This window comes from Myotis yumanensis, unplaced genomic scaffold (genome assembly GCF_028538775.1).
Source record: "Myotis yumanensis isolate MYYU_CA2020_CCGP unplaced genomic scaffold, mMyoYum1.0.hap1 SCAF_1, whole genome shotgun sequence".
Classification (NCBI taxonomy): domain Eukaryota; kingdom Metazoa; phylum Chordata; class Mammalia; order Chiroptera; family Vespertilionidae; genus Myotis; species Myotis yumanensis.
The window spans coordinates 60,096,532-60,122,063 of NW_027223752.1; the positions used below are offsets into that span (position 1 = coordinate 60,096,532).

The 25,532-nt window shown below is 39.2% G+C and overlaps 1 non-coding gene across 1 annotated transcript; it reads right to left on the reverse strand.

Moving 5' to 3' along the window:
- Positions 1 to 24,550: 24,550 nt before the first annotated feature.
- On the reverse strand, positions 24,551 to 24,679 carry LOC139001374 (small nucleolar RNA SNORA25). The gene has a single exon (XR_011469970.1). It is a non-coding gene; the product is annotated as a small nucleolar RNA SNORA25 (small nucleolar RNA).
- Between the last annotated feature and the right edge of the window lie 853 nt (positions 24,680 to 25,532).

Sequence of the window (25,532 nt, forward strand, 5' to 3'; positions counted from 1 at the left end):
TGAAAAATTACTTTCTTAGCAGTTGGGGAATGAATTGATAGTCTTGGGAAACAGGTTAGCAGGAAATAAGGCTACAGAGGAAAGACAACTTTTCTCCTGTGGAAATGAACTGGCACCCAGTGAGAGTGTAGGGGAAAGGAGAGAGATGGAACACCACCAAGCAACACTCTGTAGTCTGGAGCTTGAACTGCAACACAGGCCAAGGGACTTTTTAACAACCAAGATGGCAGGTACAGATTTTTAAGTTGTTCACTTTGCCACAATATAAATACCATCTGTTACACAGAAAGGACTTGTCTAAGTGATGCATGTATACAAGCTGTGTGTGTGTGTGTGTGAGAGAGAGAGAGAGAGAGAGAGACAGAAAAAGAGAGAGAGAGAGAGAGAGAGAGAGAGAGAGAGAGAGAGAGAGAAAACGAAAATACAACAAAGCAATTGAAGGAACTGAGTTTCATGTTTAGCAGGTACATTTGGGAGTAGGAATAACATACATGGAAGAGCAAGACAATTCATAAACTAAACCAGTTGAGTGATAGTTTGGGGTCCAAGATAACAATAATAGAAGCTCTCCCTGCCTTCCTAAGAGTTCTCAGAAATATTGGGAAGTCATAAGACTTTCTACCAATATAAAAGTGGGAGTTTGCGCCAATCTTACCTACATCTTAAGAGACCTGGTAACTCCAGGCAACATCTGAGTCACACATAATAGCTATTAATTGGGAACTTACTACATGTCAGGTTAAGTGCTTTATAAATGCTATTTTATACTGTTTTTAAACCCTCCCCCCAAGGAAAATGCTGTTAAAATCCAGTTTTAGTGATGAAGAGATACAATGTAGGGAGACTGTCACTTATTTGAGATCACACAACTTGATAAAAGGATACTAGTAGGAAATATTCTGGCAGGTGAGTCAAGGTCAAGTGGTTAAAGCAGTAGAAAAAAGAGGTTAAAATGAAAAATTATAATTCTTTTCTCAGGGGCAAGACCCACTAAGGGGGAATTTGACAAGTAAATTTTTTAACTTTTTAAATATATTCAGAGAAGAGTCCCAAGGTTGCCATTATTTCATTGCACGTGCCTTGCCCCAGATGCAGGTATCTCAGTGAGACAGATGGTATGGGGACTGATAGAACAGGTACTGAAGTTAGAGACTTAGATCTGAATCTTGGCTCTGACACTTATGGGTGTGTAACCTTGTCCTGGCTACTTAACTTCTGAGCCTCAGTTTCATCATCTGCAAAGTAGAGGGCACTAATATTAATATTGACTCTTGCGAAGATTAAACAAGATAATGAGTATAAAGAGCTTAGCATTATGCCTAGCACATAGTAATATCTTAAAGTTGTTATCTCCCCTACTACATTCCTATTTGATTGAGGGGAAAAAAGGATTGGTAAGAGAACAATACTGAGGACCTGTATGAGTCAGGCAACCTTTTAGACAGTTTGTTACATTATTTTATTTGACTACAGGCCTGGTGCATGAAATTCGTGCACTGGCGGGGGGTCCCTCAGCCCTCAGCCAACCTGTGCCCTCTCACAGTCCAAGACCCCTCGCTCCTTACTGCCCACCTGCTCACTGCTCCTTACTACTTGGCTCGTTGCTCCTTAGCACTGCTGTGGAGGTGGGAGAGGCTCCTGCCACCGCCACTGCACTTGCCAGCTATGAGCCCAGCTTCTGGCTGATCGGTGCTTATCCTGTGGAAGTGTGCTGACCACCAGGGGCAGCTCCTGCATTGAGTGTCTGCCCCCTGGTGGTCAGTGTGCATCATAGCAACTGGTTGTTCTGCTGTAAAGGTCACTTAGGCTTTTATTATATAGATATTCACAGAAACCCTATGCTTCACTCCCTATAAACCACATTGTGCAGTGAAGAAAACTTGAGATTAAAAGATGTAACGTAGATTCTGGGAAGATGGCTGCATAGGTAAACACCGGAGACTGCCGCCGTGGACAACCACTTCAAAAATACAACTAAAAGTCGGAGCGGACATCAACCAGAACCACGGGAAGGCTGGCTGAGGAGAGTCTCTTCAACTAGAAGCAAAAACAACAGCATTCCGACGCTCAGCGGAGGCGCAGTGTGGAAAATTTAAAGGTACGGCGGTGCGGTGGTGAGGGTGCGCGCGCAAAGTGGGCTGGCGGCTGAGGGCGCGATTGTCGTTTTCAATCAGGAGCGAGTCTCAGACTCTGGGCTACAGATCCGGGCGAGTCTCTAGGGACCCAGACTCAAACGGGAGAAGCGGGACTGTCTGGCTACGGCCCCTCCGAGGTTTGCAGCGGTTGTTGGGACAGAGAGGCAGAGCCCCTGGGGATGGACTGAGAGCGGCCATAGCTGCTCCCTCCCCCCGCCCTGTTGAGCCCGCCCCGCCCAGGCCCTGCGCACAACCATTTGCCGACCGCCTCAGGCAAAGGCTGGAATAACGCCTCCCCAGAAGACAGACATTCTCCACAGCTGATTCCTACAGCCAGTCGGCCTGGTGGTCAAATCCCTCTAGTGTTAACTACAACAATTAAGGCTTGGCTAGAACAAGACTGCGCACAGAGACCACAAGGGGGGGCACCAAGAAAGCATATAAGATGCGGAGACAAAAAAAACATGACAGAAATGGAAGATATGGAGCTAAGAATCGCAATTTTGAGGGCTTGCCATAAATTTGTGCAGAGCCTCACGAAAACTAATGAGACCCTCGATGCTACGATAAAGAAATTAGAAAGTAAGCATACACGGACTGAAATAAAGAATATTATACCCAATAGCAGACCAGAGGAGCGCAAGAATCAAACCAAAGATTCGACAAAAAACACCCAATTGGAAAAGCAAAATGAAAAAAGAATCCGAAAGTGTGAAGATAGTGTAAGGAGCCTCTGGGACAGCTTTAAGCGGACTAATATCAGAGTCATTGGAGTGCCAGAAGATGAGAGACAGCAAGATATTGAAAACCTATTTCAAGAAATAATGGCAGAAAACTTCCCCCACCTGGAGAAAGAAATGGACTTACAGGTCCAAGAAGCGCAGAGAACCCCAAACAAAAGGAATCCAAAGAGGACCACACCAAGACACATCATCATTAAAATGCCAAGAGCAAAAGACAAAGAGAAAATCTTAAAAGCAGCAAGAGAAAGAGGCTCAATTACCTACAAGGGAATACCCATATGACTGTCAGCTGATTTCTCAACAGAAACTTTGCAGGCCAGAAGGGAATGGCAAGAAATATTCAAAGTGCTGAATACCAAGAACCTACAACCAAGATTACTTTATCCAGCAAAGCTATCATTCAGAATTGAAGGTCAGATAAAGAGCTTCACAGATAAGGAAAAACTAAAGGAGTTCATCACCGCCAAACCAGTATTATATGAAATGCTGAAAGGTATCCTTTAAGAAGAGGAAGAAGAAGAAAAAGGTAAAGATACAAATTAGGAACAACAAATATGCATCTATCAACAAATGAATCTAAGAATCAAGTGAATAAATAACCTGATGTACAGAATGAACTGGTGATTATAATGAATCAGGGACATAGAAAGGGAATGGACTATTAGGGGAAAAGGGGTGTGGGAGATGCGGGAAGTGACTGGACAAAAATCATGCACCTATGGATGAACTCAGCGGGTGGGGAGTGAGGGTGGAGGGTGGGGTGGGAGCTGGAAGGAGGGGAGTTATGGGGGGAAAAAAGAGGAACAAATGTAATAATCTGAACAATAAAGATTAAAAAAACAAAACAAAACAAAACAAAACAAAACAAAACAAAACAAAACAAAAAAAGTTGTAACGTAATACCCTGGTCAGATAGCTCAGTTGGTTAGAGCATTGTCCAGATATGTCAAGGTTGTGGGTTTGATCTCTGGTCAAGGTGCATACAAGAAGCAACCAATGACTGCATAAATAAGTGGAACAACAATTTGATGTTTCTCTCTCTATATATAAAATCAGTTAAAAAAAAAGAGGCAAAGTAACTTATCCAAAATGACTCCTCTATGTGAGGTTGGCTATTAACCCAGTTTTCAGATTAGAAAACCAAGGCTGAGAGAACTGAAACACATTTATATTCTCATACTCATTCAACAAAGATGTGTTGAGTGTACATTTGGGCCAGAAGTTCTCTAACATCAAAGCTTATCCTATCCCACTGTTACATGCCAGTTACCGTAGGCTGTATTCATGTTTGAGTGCAGGTAAGTCTGAGCACTCTGGGAATATTAGTGGGAAGCTGGAAAACAGTCTGTTTGCATGAGATATTTTACATGAAGGCTTTGTGTCTGAAGGAGGGAGTTCAAACATGACTTCTTGGGAGACATACTTAAGGGAACAGTATGGTTTCTGTTCCCAAGTCTAGCCAAAGTTGAATCCCCACGGAAAGACCACCTATGGGAATGAAGGTACTTCAGTTCCCAGTTGACAAAGCACAAGCCAGGGCTGAGGAGATGGACCTACTTGCTACAACTATGTATTGAGTACAGGGACATTTAGATGTAAAGTTGACTAAAGACAATACAGGCTTTATACCTACTTTAACAGAATCCTCATTCTTCTGGAGGATATTGGCAGCTGTGGCATTGGTGCTGCATTACACATCAGGGCTTTTGTGGACAATGAGCTTTAAGAGGAGAGGAGTAAGAACCTGGTGAGATTGGAGGAAATCTTGTTTACTAGCTCCAGACCGAGTGCCCACATGTGTGAGAGGGTAGTGTGATTGGTGTCATGGCATTGTGGTGGAAGCCCTGATAGTATTTCTAGCTCTTCCTAATGTGATTTGGAGATTTGTCCTCAGCTCTAGTGGTGGGCTTGAGTGACCTAAAAGTATTTTTGTCTCTCTTATCAATGATTGCTTCAGAAAAGGACATGCAAGTTAATGAGATGCGAGGAAAAGTATACTGAAACTTCTCGGAAAGTTTTCTTCTTCAGGGAGCTTCATAGGAAACTGCTCTTTCTTCCACCAACATATAAATGAGAAACTTATAGCCCCAACTGGTTACTGACTTTTAACTGCAAAGAAAATCAGAGTTAAGATGAAGCTGTGCACAGAGTAGGGATAATGTGGTTGAAATGCGAGGTCAACCAGTCTTGAACCTGTTCTACTTCTCCTTTTATAAAAAAATTTTTTTTATTGGATAAACTGATTTGAGTTGACTCTTTTTTAAAAAATATGTTTTTATTGATTTCAGAGAGGAAGGGAGAAGTAGAGGAAGATAGAAACATCAATGAAGAGAATCACTAATCGGCTGCCTCCTACACCCCCCACCCCCACCCCACTGAAGACAGAGCCTGCAACCAGGGTATGTGCCCTTGACTGGAATCGAACCTGGGCCCCTTCAGTCCATAGACTGATGCTCTATCCACTGAGCCAAACCAGCTAGGGCTTGAGTTGCCTCTTTATTTCAGCTGAAAGCATCCTGATTTGGATAATGAAAACTGACAAAGATTTTCCAGTTTTGTTTTTGCAATTTAGGTATTAGCAAGCTTATGGTTAACACATGGACATAAAAGTGGAATAGCTATAATATTTCTACTAAACCAGCAGAGGAGTTGAGCTTGGAACAGATTAAAGAGCTCTCATTTTGAGATGGAAGTAAAAGGGAAAATTATGCTTGGAATTAAAACTGGAAGCCAAGGGGATGACAAGTTAATGTCTTGGTAAATGTTGAGACTTGGTTATTCACTGAGAATGAGAGATGAGGTCTGGAGGAATTTAGGAGGATTATAAATGTTTTAATTGCAGCTGTTTGGAATGAGAAAGGAATATATGAAAGATCAATACTGAGAAGCATGAAGGGCCCAGCTGAGGTTGGAGATCATAAATTAATAATGGAGCTAATCAGTTTCTTTATGAAGTTCTCTCCAGCATGGCTATACAAGTGAGAAACAGAAGCCGAAGGAGACTAAAAGGACAGTGGGAGTACTTCATGGTTGGGGATTGGGAGAGCAGGTGCAGTGAAAGGCCTGGGGCCAGGAGAATTGAAAGTTGTAAAAATAAAAAGAGCATCATTTTTTAAAAAAATAACTTACATTTTTGGAATTTTAACTTTCAACAAAGTTTTGAAAATGTAATCTTATTTGGTTGTTCAATGATATTGTGAAGCAGATTATTAATTTTAATTAACTGATGAGAAATTGGAGACTAGGACATCAAATTCAGTCATTCACTCATCTTATTAAGTTTTTACAACTCTTCTTAAAAATGTGCTTTATGCCAGATCCTGCTATAGGCACTAAAAATTCAGAAATGCAGGGTATGGAACCTGCCCTCAAAGTGCTCACTTTTTGCTGGGAATTCAGATACTGTAGGAAAAAAATAAAGTACAGAAGAAGTCATGACTAGATTTTTGAAAACACAAAGAATGTTCCCTCACCCAGGTTATGGAGTGAGAAAAGTTTTACTGGATGATAACACGTGAATAAGTTTTGAATGAAGAGTGTGAGTTGGCTAAGTGAAGAACAGGGTGAGGGAAGAGGATTTAGTGAGAGGGAGCAGCAGGTATGAAAGTATGGACTTATAAGAGAGAAGGATGCATTCCAGGAACCTAGCAGTTCTCTGTAACTGGAGAGTACACTGCAGAAGAGAAAGCATTGGGAGTGAAGTCAGGAAATGTAGGTAGAAACTAGATCATAGTCATATGAAGGATTTTATCTTAAAGAAACCAGGCATCTTCTGAAGGATTTTCAAAAGAATGTGCAATCATATTTGATAGCAGGGTAAAAGATGAAATGTAGGTATTACATATGAGTTAAAGAAATCAATTATGAAATCATTGTATCTGGTGAAAAATGAAGAATGGGGTTTAGAAGACTGGAAGACTTTGAGAGACATTAAATATGGTTGGATGTAGATAGTAAGAGAGGGAGGAGTCTAGTATGACTCTGGAGTCATTAGCTGAATTATTGTGCTTACAAGTCAGGAGGAATTTGAAGGCTGATAATTATTTTCATGCTCTCTTCATGATACCACACTTGATACCTTAAAGGCATCCTTATAGTGTGGTTCTACCCAAAGGAGCTACATTGATGTAATTTAAAATGAAGGAAAGAACCAACTTTTGTAAAGTCTGATATTATAAATGAATATACATTAGTGTCATTAACCCTAATGTAGAGTTAATGTCATTAACCCTCATGTAGGACCTCCGGTCCCTGAAAAGTCACCTTGAGATTTCTGGTAATTACTCTCAGAGCAATAATACCAGAGACTTGTGTTCTTGCCTCAGCATCCTTGTGCCTCCTACTCTCTAATCCATTTGAAGGAATTTCAGTATTTTTTCATCTGGAACATAAGGATACATTGACTGTCTCCAGGGTGCCTTCTCTTGGTGTCCCCAGAGACACTGTCTTCTGTAGGTGGTGGGAGGTTGAGTCTCCATGAAGATAGCTATGATCTCTGCTCTGTCTCACGTTGTCATCTGGCTCCTGAGCACCAACACAACTAGTGCCAGTGGATTCACATAGTCCTTCAGCCTCTATCCCCAAGTCCTCCTCTTCATATTTAAAACCAGATCCAAGGGCTCGATGAGGGAGCATCTCCCTTTCCTAGTCTACCCTAGTTTTCCAAATTAGACAACAACCCCAAAGAGCTTGTAAGCATCTCATCTATTTCATGCAAGGAGATCCCAGAGGAGTCTTTAGGCCTCCACTATTTTTTAAAAAACTATACAGGTTGTCTTTGGCTCCACTGAGACATCCTGGTATACTTTGTTTTCCTTTTTTAAACTCCCACCATCACCCCTTCATGTTTCTACGCATTCACATTCTTCCACTTGTGTTTTCTCCTTTAAAATATACTTTTGTACTGACAATGTTGTTCCCTGAGGGGACTTGCCTTCTCCACTGCAGATTTTAAGAGAGGGGAAGAGTGTCCTTTGTAGCAGTCTCTTCCAAAGCTTCTCAAATTCTTCCTTAAAGATGTCTTTGCTATCTTTTTCCTCTTGGGCATCTGATAAGAAGCTGTAGCTGTTTTTTGGCATGCCCCTCTTTCTTCATTCTTCATAGCTTTGCTGTATTATTACCAGTATGTCCAACTCACTGGTAGTCTATATAGACTATCCATGCTCTAAGGAATCCCAGCAAGAACACCCTGTTCACCCCTCCTCTATCCTCTCTGTTTATAGGTAACAGAGTCCCAGAGTGAGCTCGTTGGGGTCAGAACCACACTTGGTTTGGGCTCTTCTGACCTCCATGCCTGTGTATTTCCTGTACATGGGACTAGGGTGATAGGAATCAAATTGGATCCTTATAATAGCACTGTAAGTAAGGAACTTGTGAATTAATTTTATAAGTGAGAAAATCATAACGCAGAAACTTTCCTTCTCCAAGTACATGAGCCATTTCAGATCCATCTTCTTTACAGTGGTTCCCTCTTATTTTATGAAAAATTGAGAAACTGTGATTTTAAATTAAACTTGTAACCCAAGGTTCATATTATCTAAGCATGTTGTGACAGATACACACATATATAAAACCACACTTTTTTTGTGTGACTAATGCATTTCCTGAAACCTGGATCTTTTTCTATGAATTTGCTGGAAAAGAAATGAACTATTAATTTATCTGCAAATCTCAAAAATGCCATTGGAGAAAAACCTTAATAAAAATCCATCAACTTGACAGGAGGATATTTTATTTCTGAAAGCTCACCTGTCATGCTGGATGAACTTTGAGGCTAGAGACAGAGAAAATATTTAAAGTTTATCATTTCCATTTTCTTCCCAAAGATCGCAAGTTTTGTCTGATCTGGTCTGGTTACATCTTTATGACAGGCTGATTGACATGCCTACTTATAAGTAAGGGTTTTTATAGTTTTTCATTTTTGAGGGAAATTAGGTCTGTTCCTCAGAGTGTGGAAATGTGCGAACATTTCCATCAGCCTCCTCATACAGTTAGGAAGTCCAACCAGTAAAAGGATCCTGCAAATTTAATCCTCTCTAATGGGACGGAGAATCTTTGACCGTATGCAAGCTCTAGTTTGCAATAGAACTGACCTCTTCCCTATACCACTAGCTAGGTTTGTGACCTTGGGTAAACTTGAGGCTCTAAGGGCATCTATCTTCTGTTCTCAGAAACTAGATAATCTCTGAGGTCCCTTCCAGCTGTAGGGTATTAAGTTCCTTGTCTTTCTGTGGTGTTAGCAGACTGCAAACTCAGAGTAGAAGGTCTATCTTGCCCAGTTAAGGACTGCATAGTTGTTATCAAGAATAAATAATATAGTGGATATGAAAGATCTTTGAAAAGCAAAAATCATGAAGCAAATGATAGGCATACTTACTATTTTAAGTAACCAGACTATTTTTCATTTTGTTTCGAAGTAGCTAGCTGCTTAAGTAACAGAATCTTCTAAGAAAACTTGATATGAGCTGTAATTTTTTTCTCTTTTGGAAGAAAAGGATTGCAGGGGTCGTGTTCTAATTGATCTATGAAACTCTGAATTTTTTAAAAATGATTCCGATTATATAATGAACACAAATGAATCCCACCTTCCACCTATAGGGGAAGTGTGTTTTGTGTGGCAGGACTCAGCTGCTGGGAGTATAGTCACACAGAACCAGGTATATTCTGGGCTTCTGGAAGGAACAACAACAGAATTGCCTAGGGAGAGGCCCAGGGTGTGAGAAGACAAGGGTTAAAAAAAAAGTTCACAGTAGAAGGAGCCATAGAGATCATCTGATCAAAGGTTCATAAAATCAAGTGTTGTGGGGTCCAGTGTGTTATGTCAGTGTGTGAAGTGGGACAGTGAGGGACTGTGTTGTACTAATGGGGACAGCTGCAGCTTACCTCCAATTAACTGATGCCATGCTGGGGATGTGGAACCAATGCTGATGATACTTGAAGAAAAGCTGAAAATCTGGATTTTTAGGGTGAACTCTTCTGTTGGGGAATGTGCTTCAAATGAGGGCAAGATCTAGTGTATGAACTACTAATTTTAGGTCTCTGATCTAAACCAGACTCTATTGCTTAAAATGATATTTTTCATTCTCTTATCCATCAAATATGTATTGAATGCTTAATATGTGTTTAGAAATTTTTCTAGCTCTAGGGTACAAAGAGGAGTAGAGTCCTACTCTGGAGAAATCAGCCATACAAGAAAGGGTAATCAGCCTGACTAGTGTAGCTCAATGGATGAGCATTGGTCTATGAGCCAGGAGGTCACAGTTTGATTCCAGGTCAGGGCACATGCCCAGGTTGTAGGCTCGATCCCCATTGTGGGGTGTGCAGGGGGTAGCCAATCAATGATTCTCTCTTATCATTGATGTTTCTCTCTCTCACTCTCCCTTCCTCTCTGAAATCAATAAAAATATATTTATAAAAAGAGAGTAAGCATATAATATAGGGGGTGCAATAATATGGTGTGTCCAAAGTAAAAACATGAATATAGTCCACTGTATCCGGTGTCCTGTATCTCTCACCACAATTTGGATTAGTGTTGTTGTTTTTAAAATGCTATTTTTGCTAACTTCTGACAGTGGTATGAAAATTTAACAAAACAACTTCAGAGACAAAATTCCTATTTCATGAGGTATGACTATTATTAAAGATAACTTTCCTTCTGCTTAGAAAAAATATTTTACCTATTAAAAAATAATATAGGAGAGGAATACCAGGGCACCAATAATTATAAACTTTGGGAAAGAAATGATCATAAATGGATGAGGGAAAGGGTCAGAATTGGGCTTGTAGTTAAATTAAACGTGAGGCATTTGGACTGCGAAATTTCCAGAGTATATTCACTTTTTGCTCACAGCATTGGTATATCAACACAGAGTGCATGAAGCTTTTTTATTTAAATGAAAGACTACATAATTTCCAGGTATTATACTTCCCCGCCTCTTGGTGCAGAAAGCAGAAACTCCCTACTCCATATGGTTGTAAGACTCATTATTTGGAAAGTCAGTCTACCTGAATTGCATGGGTGCCGCCTTCTTAGCTAAGATTTTGGTGTGCTCTTCAGGATCACTTGGGAAAGTATCTCAGGGCTGTGGGTATCTGCTATTGCCAAGTTTGCACAATCCTCACATCAAAAGATGCTGTGGGGTCAGTCCAGGATTTTGTAGTCATGGTTGATATAGAAACTGTTGACAGGTGGTTGCTTGACAAAGATTTATGAAAGCTATTAAATGCTGGAACATTTACCTAGTAGGAATAGAAGTTATTTGGGGCTGATGTGTTTGTTTTCCCACTGGGATAATGGTGAAATAAGCAATATATAGATATCCAGCCTATTCTCAAATATGTTCCTGACTCAGAGGCATTGTATTTGGTTTTTCCTTTGACTACATTGCTACCTGTTGTTCCTATCTCATATTTTTCTTACTTAATATATTTTTTCCTTTTCTCTCTCTGATTCCCATAAGAACATGTGCCAGAAAAGTAGACCTGAACTTTCCCTGTCTTGCTCACTACTCTATCCCTGTCATAAGATACCTGGCAAATGGTAGACAATCAAAAATAATTTTAATACCATTTGGAAATATTTTAATAGAAGGCTTGGTAAAACAAAGTTTCATGTTATGTTGTGTTTTTTTCTTTCTTTTAAAAAATTATTTTGAACTAATTTTAGAAAAATTGCAAAAATTCTGTAGAGGATTTTCATAAAATTTTAGCCCATCTTTCTCTATTTTAACATCTTACATAAACACAGTATAATTATTGAAATCAGTAATATCAATTTAATACATATACCAATAGTAACAATGTAATACTATTAACTAATCTACATACCTTATTCAAATTTCATTAGTTTTCTTATAATGACCTAAATTGGTCTAGGAACCAATATCGAATTCCACATTGCTTTTAGTTATTGGGTTTGATATTATCTCCTTTTCTATATTTGTTTTATGCTCAACTTGAGAAAAGGGAGAATGGAGATGGTTTTGGGGAGGAGATGTCATCATTTCCACCTCCTCTCCCTCCACCTCCACTTAGTCTTCTTGTTCTAGAGTCTAGTCTTCTCTTCCCTGTCTCAAATTTGACCATTGTCTGGCTGTGACTTTGTTCTTTAAGTAGCCCAGGTTTCCCTGATCACAAAAACATTGAGTTGGCCTGTCACCATTATTCAGGGGGCCCTCAATTCTCCATTGAATTCTTTGTTTTCATCTGGCTGTCTATAACTATTATTATTTTGTTTATGCAGAGGGTGGGGAGGATGTAAAGCTCTCAACTCTGAGTAGGATATTTAACAAAAACTCTCGGCTGAATTGTGAACCCATGGATTAGAGACCGACTGAAGGAACCGTATGAGACAAAGGATATTATCCTTTGTGTCATTTCAAAATGACAGATTTTTTGGTAGATTCTCCTGGAGGCTGTGATTTGGGCCTGAGGTAAGGGGAGATTTTGTTCTACCATTTTAATCCCTAACTTTAGACCTTGGGGGCAGTCTAAAAAACATAAAAAGTACGCTCTAAATCTCATCTCCTCGCCATGTAAATAGAGGTTTGAAGTCTGCCTCATTAGACTTGAAGGATAAGGGAGAAAGTAGATGGACTATTATTATTTTTTTTTCAAGGCAGTGGTACTTACCACCGAAATAGTGAGGTCCAAAGCACCTTGTTACCATCCCCTCAGCCTGCACTGTTCTTTTCAATACTGTCCTTTTCTGGGGAGTGCGATATAGGAGGGGAGACCTACGCAGAAACATGAGGACAGTGGAATATATCTCACAGCCCGGTACAGCCCGTCTAACCTATCTTCCATGCCTTTGCACAGAGCTGCCTCTGTGTGTGTCTGCCAAACAAAAATATGGCTGAAGCCATAACTGTTAACCTTTCAACCTGTGCCAATACACAGCTTTATTTTGACTTTTATTTCTTACTAGGGGCCCAGTGCACAAATTTGTGAACCTTGAAAGGAACTGTGGGCTGTGAGGCTGCGGTAGGCACAGGGGTGGGTCTTGGCCCATCCTCTGTGTCCCTGCTCGGCCCCTCCCGCTGCCGCCCCTGGTCCCCTGTCTGCTGGCAGCCCCGCTCCCATGAGCTGACAGTGCTGGCCCTGCTCGCACTCACTGATGGCATGGAGTGATTGGGGCCGGTGCCAGCAGGGGGTGCGAGCAGCGGCTGCTGCCCTGATCACCCCTCAGGAGCAGGGGGAGGTGGAGAAGCCCTCAGGGATGATCGGGGCTAGCAGCTGCCACTCGCACCCACTCATGGCCCTGAGTGATCGGGGCTGGTGCTGCCAGCAGCGGGTGCGAGCAGGGCCGGCACTGGCAGCAGGTGTGAGCGCTGGGCAGGACCACAGTGCGCGGGAGCAAAGAATTTTCAGTAACCACCAGAGGCTTGCCCCGATGACAGCCACCGTTGCCCCACCTTGGTCTGGCACCCCCGCTCACCTGCTCCACCATCCCGCTGCGGCCACCGCCTGTCATGTTCTGCGCTCTGCTGCCTGCTGCCGACGCCCGTGTGTATCCCCTGGTGGTCAGCACACATCATAGCGACAGGTTGTTCAGTTGTTCCGCTGTTTGGTCTATTTGCATATTAGCCTTTTATTATATAGGATAACTCAGATAATAACTCTTTCCAATGATTTACCTGGCAAATAATTATAGACTAGATCATGTCTAGCTTAATTAGGAAACTAACTTGTGTGTATGAATTTTTTTTTTTCCAAACACTGATTTGGAATGTTATGGAATTTGGGGGAGGGGGAAAGGAGCAGGCACCATACCACTTTTAAGATAGCATAATCTCTGAAGGTATTTCATAGAACTTGCTGACACTGTGTAAAGCCCCACCCACCTGGTTTTATGCTTTCATATCCTCTGGAGTCAGGGAAAGTGGTCATAATTTCTCATGTTTATAGAGTATTTTCTAGACCATAGTCCTCTTTTCTTTTTAGTCCCCAAGAGCCTAGTCTTTTAGATGTCCCACATGGATGTTTATTTATCTTTTCTAACACTGTCTCAATTCTTTTTTTACATTTAAATTATCTATATCCTTTTGATTCTCTGGTTTCTCTATCACCCCTTCAATGACATTAGTTTTCACTGTCTGACTTTATTTCCCCTCTTTTTTGTCCTGTAATCTTTCCTTCTCTACACATGAGCATGGAGTCCAGTCTTCTGCACCTTCAGCTAAGTGTGAAAAGAGGGTTTCCTTCTTCCTTTCTTTTTTTCTTTTTCAATTACCTAATGTCTGTACACTCTGCTATAATGAGCATTAATGTTTTCCAAAGGCCAGTTCATAAGAGCAGTGAATGTTTCTTCAATTAACACACTCCCTACAAAATATTCATTCTGGTGTTAATATGCTAATGACAGTCACCTCCTTACCATACAGGCTTTTATTATTAAATGTCCCTGTTTTAACGGATAGTGCCTTTGTCTAACATTTTATATCTTCTAAGACAATTGGCACAACCTCTCAGTAGATTTCAGATTTTATTTCCTTAAATATCTTCCTTGTTCGAAGATATATGCATGCTTAGGCTTAGATAATCATCCTATGCTGTAAACTACCATTACCAAGAATATATTATGAACTCAGTTTTAATTAAGAAGAAAAAGAGAGATTCTTCTCAAACTTTTTGGAAAACCCCTATAGTTTGATAGGATGGATATAACCAACAAGCATCTAGGGAACTCCACTTGAATAATAATGATTCAAAAGAATTGAATTATTAATGCAAAATAAAGTAACTACAAACCATTTTATTTAAATTATCTAAGAAAGCAGTGTTGCTAGGCACTGAGTCTCATATCCATATATCATTTTCCTGGAAAACCTATTATAATCTGTTGTTCAAAGGTATTTGTGCAGTGTGCAATTCTTTCACTGGAAATTTTGAAATATCTAAAACATCAAGTAATTGAAATGAATGGATTGACTGCCTAGCCTGTAAGAGCACAAATTTCTGGCTCATTTAGGAACAGTTTGAGTGATGGTAAAGCATTAAACAACTTTCAGTGTATGATTAATTCTATCCTACTATGCAAATAAAGATAATAGAAATGTTTCATATGATAAATGTGAAGCAAAAGGAACTTGTTCTTACTTCTCATAGAAAAACTCATCAATGTTCCATGAGTAGTAATGAAAATAGGAATCTTGAGTTCTAAGTCTTAGTACAAGGACTTTTCATATATTTCATACCAAATACAGTTTTATAATGTGTTGTGAAAGCTTAAAATGGTAGGATGTATTTTTCCCATTGAAAGTTTGAAAGGTTTATGGTTCCAACTCATAAGTCAAAATTAAGAAGGGAAAAAAGTGTTCTGGTGGTATTTTTCAGTAAGATTGGTAGTAAAACAATAGTGTGCATGAACAAGCAAACAAAAGCTTGTCAATATAAACTTATCATTTAGGTGAGGAACCAAAACAAGAACCAGAAACAAATAGAAGAATAAACAAAAAACATACAGCCTTCGTGAAAGGTCTTTTTTAAAAAAATTATCATTATTGTTGAAAGTATTACAGATGTTACCCTCTCCCCCACTGTTGACCCCTTTTAGCCCCTCTCCCCTCCTCCCCCCACCCCAGGCCTTCACCACACTATTGTCTGTGTCCATGGGTTATGCATATCCTATATAATAAAACTGTAGTATGCAAATTGTTCCCTCTACTGAGAGTTCTTCTGGGAGTTCGTCCAGGGGGTGGGGCCAGCCAGGGGAAGGGAGAGAGTACCCGGCCGGCTGCCACCAGCCACTAGGGACCCTACCAGTGCACAAATTTCATGCACTAGGCTTCTAGTATGTGTATAGGTTCTTTGGTCAATCACTTCCCACCCACCCACCCACCCACATGAAAGGTATTCACTGTCATAATTATAATATATAAATATCAGCACAATATAACAGAAAAAACTGGACTGCTTAAGCTTTTATTTTTTTTAAATATATTTTTATCGATTTCAGAGAGGAAGGGAGAGGGAGATAGAAACATCTATGATGAGAGGAATCATTGATCAACTGCCTCTTGCATGACTGGGGATCAAGCCTGCAAACCCGGGCATGTGCCCTTGGCCGGAATTGAACCTGGGACCCTTCAGTCTGCAGGCAGACACTGAGCTAAACCAGCTAGGGCTGGACTGGTCAAGCTTTTAAATGAATTTGGATGAGTCACCTAAACCCTCTGGGTCATAGCTACCTCACTGAAGATAAGTCTGAAGTAATTCCAAGTGGTTCCAAAATGTAGTCCACAAGTAAGTGCTAATTTATGATAAAATCTTCAAGGATAGAAGGTGAAAAATGAAGGGCAGTAGGAAAAACATAATTCTAAAGACTGTTCTCTAATTTGATATTTTGTTCTTGATTTTTCAGGATTAATAATGCCAAAGGGTTTTTTTTTAAAACCCACACAAAACCTCATATTGTTTCAATAAATGAAAAAAAATCATAAAACTTTGGATTATGGGATTTCTACAGGCTTTTCTTTGTATGTACTGTGAAATCCTATAAAGGCACTTGCTATGAGTAATGTGTCTACAATTCAAGCAAAATTTTTGGTAATACATTGAAAGTTGAGGTAATGGTAGCTGTTGAAATACAAATTTCTCCAAACCTACCCTGCTTCTACTCTCCAAAATTATACAGATCAAGAAGGTAAAGTAAAACCACACAAAACTTATGCCTTTAAAATACCTAGAATGCAGAGGACACTAAAACTTCAAGCTAACCTGCAAATAGAAAAATAAATACTAATTTTCTGTAGAACTGGGAGATCAGAGCCTGGATACAGAGAAGGGTTTAATGAGTTTGTAGGGATTTAGGAAGAAGTCTTAGGGAAATACTTTAAGAGAAGAAGAGAATAGAAATGAAGAAAAAGTAATTCTTTGCAAACTGAGTGACAAAGGGAAAAAAGCATGAGATGAAAAATTAAAATCTTTCCAGACAAAACTGAGAAAGGTAAGGACAAAAAGATTACTTCTCATTGACCCCTCAAAAAAATTCACACATTAAAGAAAGTGCTATACTGATGGAGGAGAACATTTTCAAACCTAGGCATCTTGTAAACCACCCTAAATGTTAGCTCTGTTCATGCAATGTAAGGATGCCCACAATTTTATCTGTATAAAGCTATCTAAGACAAAATGAAACAAAACAAAAAGTCAGAAAATGAGAATCAAAACTTTTGAGCTGATGATAAATTTCTCACAAAAGCAACCATGAAATATAAAGAAAAGTATCAATATCCCAAACTGAATTAAATATCCTCAAATAAACACATGTGAAGTAACATATCAAATCAGAAATTCAAAGATTAATAACATAAATAGATAATAAAGAAAAAGAAATAAAATAATTGATTGGACTCACTGAAAGGTAATAAAGAACAAATGTCATAAATGACTAAATTTGCCTAAGAGAGAATTGGTATACGTGAAAATTGAATAAGGGGTATTGAATGAAGCCAGCAAAAATAGCCAACAGAATAAAAATGAGAAAGATGTAAAAATTATCAGAAAAAAAGTGATTGAATCAGAGTCAGACAAAAGAGATACAACATATGTATAATTGGAATCCATAAAGCAGAAAGAAAAGCAAAACAATGAAAGTACAAATCAAAGAATCTTTCCATAAATAATAGACCTGCATATACATATTGAAAGGATCTATAGGAAACCTTAGAAAATTCATTATGAACAACCAACTCTAAGACATATCTAGTAAAACCATTAGACTTTAAAGACTCAGAAAAATTTTCAGGGCCTGCAGAAAAAAATGTTATGTAACTTATAAGGCCAAGAGAATTATACTTGCATTAGACTTTCTAGAAATAGTAAATAAAGCAAGGAATATTAGAGCAGCATTTTTAAGAAATGAGAGAACTGTGAAGAGTAGATTTTTACATTTAGTTTTTCAAGTATCAAGAATATAGAAAAGATTTGAGAAAACAAGCACTCTGATAGATTGTTAGGAACTACTGCTGGTACTACATTTCCAGTAAGCAATCTAGATTAAGATCCTTTTACCCAGAAATTTCACTTCTGGAAAAGCAAGGCTTAATGAAATAAAAGCTCTATAAAGCTTTGACCCCAAAATGTCCATCTCCCTTCTGTGAAAAGTGGAAAGAATCTATGCAATGACAGGAAAAGTTAAGTAAGTTAAGATAAAACAGAACCACCAGAAGGAAGTACTCCAGTAATTGTGGAATAAGGATTGCTGCTTTTTTTTCTTTGTGCATTTGCCCCCTAAATGTCTAGTATGAACAATATTACTGCTATATAATCATATAAGAAATAAAATTTTATACTACTCTGGTAAGGGACAATTTGACAACATTTAAGAAAACTAAATATGTATGTGTCATTTGATATAGCAATTCTGCTTATAGGAAACATTCCAAAGATATTCTTATAGCAATATACGTAAAATGCATATGCACAAGTACATTCATTACATCATTATGTGTAATTGAAAAATGTTAGGAACAACGTGAATAGTCAACATAGAGTAGTTACATAATCTATGGTACATTAACACAAGGGAGTATCACAGGAGTATAAAAAAATGAGGAAGATTGCTATGAACTCATACAGAGCATTTCCAAGATATGCTGTTAGGTGAAACAAAGTAAAAAAGAGCATTTCTAGTATGCTAACTGTTGTGTAAGAGATAAGGGGAAATGGAAAATATACATGTATCTACTTATTTTTGCAAAAAGTGTCAAAGGAAAGAAAAATAGAAATGGGCAGATTAGATTCTTAGGAAATGCATTATGCTGCACTTATGGACAAGAACTTCATGTCGGCAATTTATTCTCACAGTTCACGAAAAAATGTGGAGAGGGAGAAAGGTAAAAGAAGTAACATGTCAACAATGGAGATTTTTGTTGAAGATAAGTGGAAATTCTTTGAAGTCTTGAAGCTTTTCTTCAAGTTTGAAATTATCCTATATAATCCTATATAATAAAAGGATAATATGCAAATTGACCAATCAGTGGGATGACTGGTTGCTATGACGTGCACTGACCACCAGTGGGCAGATGCTCAATGCAGGAGCTGCCCCCTGGTGGTCAGTGCACTCTCACAGGGGGAGAACCACTCAGCCACAAGCTGGGCTGACGGGTGGCGAAGGGGTGGTGGTGGGAGCCTCTCCTGCCTCCGCAGCAGCGCTAAGGATGTCCGACTGTGGCTTAGGCCCACTCCCTGCAGACCTAAGCCACAGTCAAACATTCCCCAAGGGCTCCTGGACTGCTAAAGGGCACAGGCCGGGCTGAGGGACCCTCCTCCCGAGTGCACGAATGTCGTGCACTGGGCCTCTAGTTTCAATATAAAAAAGTAAAAACCTAATGCAAAAAGTCAATGCATATATCTTTAGTACTTGTGCTTGCAAATAGTATCTGTTTACCATTTTCAGTTATAATAGCCTTAAATAATTTAAATTCAGGTGGTGTTTTCTATAGATATAATCTTATAAGCCTAGAATGTGCCTATGAATTAGATAAATAACAAAAGAGAATATATAGCAGTATTTGCATTACATATCTAGTTATAAATTATCAGTTGAATAACCTCTGTGTTATTCTTCTGCCTTATTTGATTATTGATCAATATTCAACAGTTAAAGTCAAAATTTTAAAAAAGCCAGCATGTCATATTTGCATATGTGCTATCTAGGGAAAAAAGATAACCCTGAACTTTATACTTTTAAATGAGAGAAAGAAGATTGGTGTGTAAGTATTTTAATTGCAGCTTGTTTTTCTTTATTCTCCAAATTTGTTTTTACTATGATTATTATATACAGTCCATGTTTTTATTTACTGATATGTTCATGATATTTTTGCTCACTATTTCTTTTTCTATTTCAGTTCTTCTTTTGGAATTTAATAATTTTATTTTTTTCTAAAATCTATATGTAGTAATTTTTTTAAAGTAACAATCTATTTGTTAAACTTTAGCTTTTGTTTGTCTGAAAAATCTTAATTTTGTTACCATTTATTACCTGTCAAGGTAGTTATAGAATTTGTGTTTAATAATAATTTTCTGTCAGCATTTTAAAAGTATCATTTTAAAAATCATTTTGAAGATATTATCTAGTATCTTCCTGTATTTTATTGCTATCAGTATAATTATGGCTTTTCTATAGGTCAACTGTCTTTACTCTGCCTGCTTTAATGCTATTATCTGTCTTTGGTGTTCTGTGTTTTGATTGTGATGTAGCTAGGCATAGATTTCTTGTTATTTACTTTGTTTTAGATTTGTAGCTTATATTAGAAGTTTCACATGTTTCAACAAATATTGGAGATTTCTCAGGGATCATCTCTTCAAATATTCTGTATGATAGAATTCAGGATCTAACTGGTGGAAGTCTTTTGCATTCCGTCCATCACTGTCTCTGATGTTTTCTGTATCTTTCTGTGCCGCATTCTAGGCAATTTCTTAAGCTATGTGTAAACCAGATAATCAAAGCGTGGTCTGTGGACAAGAGCTGGTTTAATAATTTGTTTGTTCATGAGATAAATACAGAAAACAAGAGTAGACAGAAAGGTTTGTACCCATTTGACATTGTGTGACCTTATTGTTGTTATCTATATATATAAAAAGCCAGTGACCAGAAGGCCGTAACGACTGGAAAAACCGGTCTCTATGATGCCCAGTGAGGCCAGCAAACCAGCCCGATCAGGGGGCTGGGCCAGCGGCTAATCCCCCCACGGCCCTTCCCCCTGGTCGGCCCTGCCCCATCCTGATTGGCCTGAAGCCCCTTCCCCCAGCCAGCTCTGCCCCTGATCAGCCCCCAACCCCATTTGGGGGTGGGGCCAGCTGGCCCACCACCCACAGTCCCTCCCCACGACCAGCCCTGCCCTCATCGGCCCCCCACCCCAATCAGGGGTGGGGCCTGCCAGCCAATCACGCTCGGCCCTACCCCCAGCCGGCTCGGCCCTGATGGGCCAGCCAGCTAACCTCCCACTGTCTCCTCCTCCCAACAGGACAGGCCCCAATCCATCCTGATTCGTGCACTGGGCCTCTAGTTTTAAATAAAAGTGTCAGCCTGAAGTAGTTCGCTTTACCACATTTTGAAGTGCATAGCTGCTTATACATTTACACTTTTCCTGGACTATCATTGCAATTATCTTCTTTGGGGAAAAGATTTAAAAATGGATCTTCTTTGTGTTTATATCTGCTATATTCTCTGTTTTTAACTCTCCCTTGTCATTTATTTTGCTTATTTTTTCTCATTTCTCTTATCCTGCTTTTAATAATGTCTGCTGGACCTTATATTGGTTTCATTGTGATATTCATCTCAAAAATGGTTTTTAGTTTTTCCTCCCACATTATTTCTGACTTTGGCATGTTTTCCCCTCCTCTTGTTGTTGTCTTATTCACTTATTTCCATAGCTGTTAGGCATCCTTTGAGCTATTTTTAAGGAGGCAATTATTTTGATGCTTCTAATTCAGTTGCTGTCTTTTAATTTCATTTTCTCTATGGCAGTATTCCTTATCATAATTTTTCTTCTACTATTTACTACTTATTCTTTACTTCCAACATTTAAAAAAATTGTGACCAGCTTCTACAACTCCAGTGCTGGTTCTTTTCACTCACTACTCATCTTTGAATGAGGTGAATTTTTTTCTATACTACCCATTTGAAGAAGGTTCAAGTTGGGAAAGAACCAAAGTTATGTTTTGGCTGGGCACCAGAAATATTCCTTGTTTACAAAGAAGTCAGTTGTTTTTTTATTTTTGAAGAATAGTTTATTATTATTTTGAGAGAGAGAGAAGGGGAGGTAGAAGAAAGAAACATCGATGTGAGAATGTAACATTGCCTCCTACATGCCCCTACTGGGGATTGAGCCCACAACCCGTATGATCCTTGATTGGGAATCAAACCAGCAACCTCTAGGTGCATAGGATGACACCCAACCACTGAGCACACTGGCCAGGGCTAGAAGTCAGTTCTTTTGGCCATCTCCCTGGACATCAAGAATCAGGAGCTGTGGAGCCTGGCAGACATCGTACAGATCAGATTCCTGTGATTACACTCTATCAGCGGTTCTCAACCTCTGGGTCATGACCCCTTTGGCGGTCGAACGACCCTTTCACAGGGGTCGCCTAAGACCATCCTGCATATCAGATATTTACATTACGATTCATAACAGTAGCAACATTACAGTTATGAAGTAGCAACGAAAATAATTTTATGGTTGAGTCACAACATGAGGAACTGTATTTAAAGGGCCAGAAGGTTGAGAACCACTGAGTTTTGCCTTTTGGGTGTGCCACCTATTTGGAGACTTCATTCCTGCCTTCTGTCTCTGAGATTGTAGCCTTTGATGTTCTCACAGCATCTTTTTGCTTGCTTGTTTGACCGTGGGACTTTTGGAAGCTCTTTCATATATTTTGTTGTTTGAGGTTGACTTACTAGTTAGATTAAAGATTGTTTCCATTTGTGTTTCTTGTTATACTTATTTTGCGATGATTTTTAAAAGGAAATTGACACTATTTTATAATTAGAATCTGATAGTTTATTCTTTTCTAAATGTGATTTTTATGGTACCTCAGAAAAGTAACTGGGAAGATTCATTTTGTAAAAATTTAAAATACACCACATTTATTAACACTTCAGTTAATACAACACACCTATTGCTTTTTAAATTTTTTTATAACCACCTCTAGGTAGAAGTGATATCTCTATTACCTTTTCAGGGATGCTTCACTCCATAGCTATCTAGAAAAGTGTGCCATTTACATTAGCACAAGAATTGCATTTGCCAGAGAGTTCATAACTAAGAAGCAAACAATTTGGTTTGAATATCTCACCACTAAGATTGTTAGTTCAGTGTATTGAGTAACAAAGCTCTGTCAGTTTCCCTTAAATACTTTTATATTTTTTTCTACAAGTATCTTAATCCTACTTGTGCTCCAGGCATTATGCTAACAAAGGCCTATAAAAAGTACAAAGGAATGAAAACTGGCTATCAGATAGTTGGCAACTGGTATAATTATGGCAAGACAGGTGAGACTTCTCAGGTTAGAAAATGTGAGTTGTATAAAGATTCTCTAGGAGGGGTGACACTTTCTTGTGTTAATATTCTGGCACCAGAGTGGGATGACCAGGTATTTGACCCTTATACGAGTATGAATACTGGGTCTCACCAAAAGGCTAGATTCAGATTCCCAGACAGTTATTGGGAATTGGTTACATATTTAGAGATTTCACATCAATAACCTTATTTAATTGACATAGTGATTCTCAAGGTAAATTCTGTTACTCTACACTTTTTAAATACTGCACATGGAAGTCAGAGAAGTCATATGATCTCCACAAAGTCACACAGGCCAGTTCTTGGCAGGTCTGGGCCGGAACCTATATCCTGAGTTTGGGGGCCTGGTTTCCTGCTACATGATTCATACACCAAATGTACTCTCGTGACTTACTTCAGTTTCCATTAAACTTTAACTTTCTGACTCTCAGCTTTTGTCTGATCCCCAGTGATGCCAGAAACCTCAACACCACACTGAAGTTAAGTGACTGAATCTGTCCCCAAGAAGCTAGAGGGAGCTGGGAAGTGACACTTTTTTTTTTCTGTTCAATCTTGATGTGCCTGAGGCTGCTTAGATTATTGTTCTTTTCTTAGGCCCCTTCATATCTTGAAAACTGTGTGCATGAACAAAAAATCCTTTGAGGCACTGAGGGCATTTTAAAGAAATAAGTGTGAAGCTGTCACAGTTTGAACAGGTAACACCCAGGACCAAAAGAATGACAATTCAAGAGAGGCAGATGGAATGAGTGCATGATTCTCAGCAGCAAAACCCAGGGAAGAAGACCTTGTTGAAGGAAAAACCACAGTGATAGAGCGTTTGCTCTTTTCCCCTCTAGTTTTCGAATCTCGGGGGTGACTTTTAATTTTAATTGTGCGCACAAGGAAGATAGTCTTTTATTACTTCCTCTCTGTTTATTAGCCTATGTGACTTGTGATGTAAAAAGTTGGAAGAACAGTGTAGGGATGCTAAATGTATAGTGACAGGGTTCTGCTTTTCCTCCAAGTTTCTCCAGGGGGGTCACGGCCTCACCTTGTTTATCTTCCATGAATCATCAGTGTTTGAAGAGTATGTTTGTGAGTATGTGTGGCAGTTGGGGGTACAGAGAAGAAAAGCACATTGCTTTGGTGATTGTACGGTAGTACACTCCCTTTATCCCAGCTGCATCTTTCTGTGCAGAGGAAATCAAATTCTTCTCCCACTTCACTTTGAGTAAGTGCTCTACGAGATTGGAGGTCTCTCATAATTTTTTTTTTGAGATCTCATAGTTATCAATAGGGAGACATGTTTATAAACATAAGGCCACGACTTTCACATAACTTCTCTAAGGCAAGGAGAGGAAGTTATGGGAGAAGACAGAGGGGACTTTAGGAGAAGACCTGACTACAACAAAGTTTTCTAGGCACCACGAATGGCATTTATCAGGTTCAGTTGTTGTATTTAACCAGATGTGCTACATGTTTTGTTCTTTGCTTTACCTCTTTCACAGTAAGCCCTTCACTGGATTTTTAAGGCCACTAAACTGCTTTTAGGATATTCCTTCTATGGTATGAGGATCACCTACAATTTTTTAAAAATTAAACTTTGAGTTATTTATTTTCCACATCAGCAATCATGGGTGATTATGAATGAGCCGTCTTGATTATGAAGGGCTATGTCTCTTCAGGAACACACAGCGGTATTGAGTGACTATGGCATCCTATGGAGAACTTCGGTCTTTGGCCACAGAGTTAAGAGCTCCTGGTGTCACAGTCCCGCAAGCCCTCTTTGAAATGACCTTCATTTATATTTAATTGAAGTCTGTTTGTATAAGGCTATTGGTAAAAATCTTAATTCTTGTGCCAGATGCTAATAAGGCACAGGTGACAAAGTGTCCATTTCCTGGCAACTTCAGACTGTTGGGATCACTCTTTCCTGAAATATTTGAGGAGAACATCCCAAGCCCCTATTCCACACATTGTAGGCAATCCAGTTTCTCCCCCAATATCCCTCAAGCGCTTCAGGGAGTGTATTTCTTCTGACCACATTTTGCTCTGGTCTCCTCCATCTAGGGAATCCTTGATCTTCACATGTTTCTTGTTTTCTGTGATTGCTATTCTCTTTCTGCACTATCTTGGTCATGTTGAGCACTGTGTCTATACCTTCATTTCTTTACAATACCACCTCTCCTAAGGCTAACCTCTAATGAAACTTTGGGGACTGAGATCCCTGATTAATTCACAACACCAATTAACGCATAATCAGTTAATATGCTTATTGTTGGATTGATAGACAAGTTAAAATTGAGTATTAGACAATGTCCTAAAATTTCATCCATCACTCCTCTGTTAGGAAGGGAGCCCTTGCCCTTCTTAGGTTCTGGGGGAAAGGTACCCATTACCTTTTAGGTGCTTCTCTTTTTCTCTTGAGACCTTCTTCCTCACTTCGTAAGCTGCCAACCCACTCCCCTGAATTGTTGTTCTATTGTTTATCAGGGGTGGGCAAACTTTTTGACTTGAGGGCCACAATGGGTTCTTAAACTGGACCGGAGGGCCGGAACAAAAGCATGGATGGAGTGTTTGTGTGAACTAATATAAATTCAAAGTAAACATCATTACATAAAAGGGTACCGTCTTTTTTTTTTTTTAGTTTT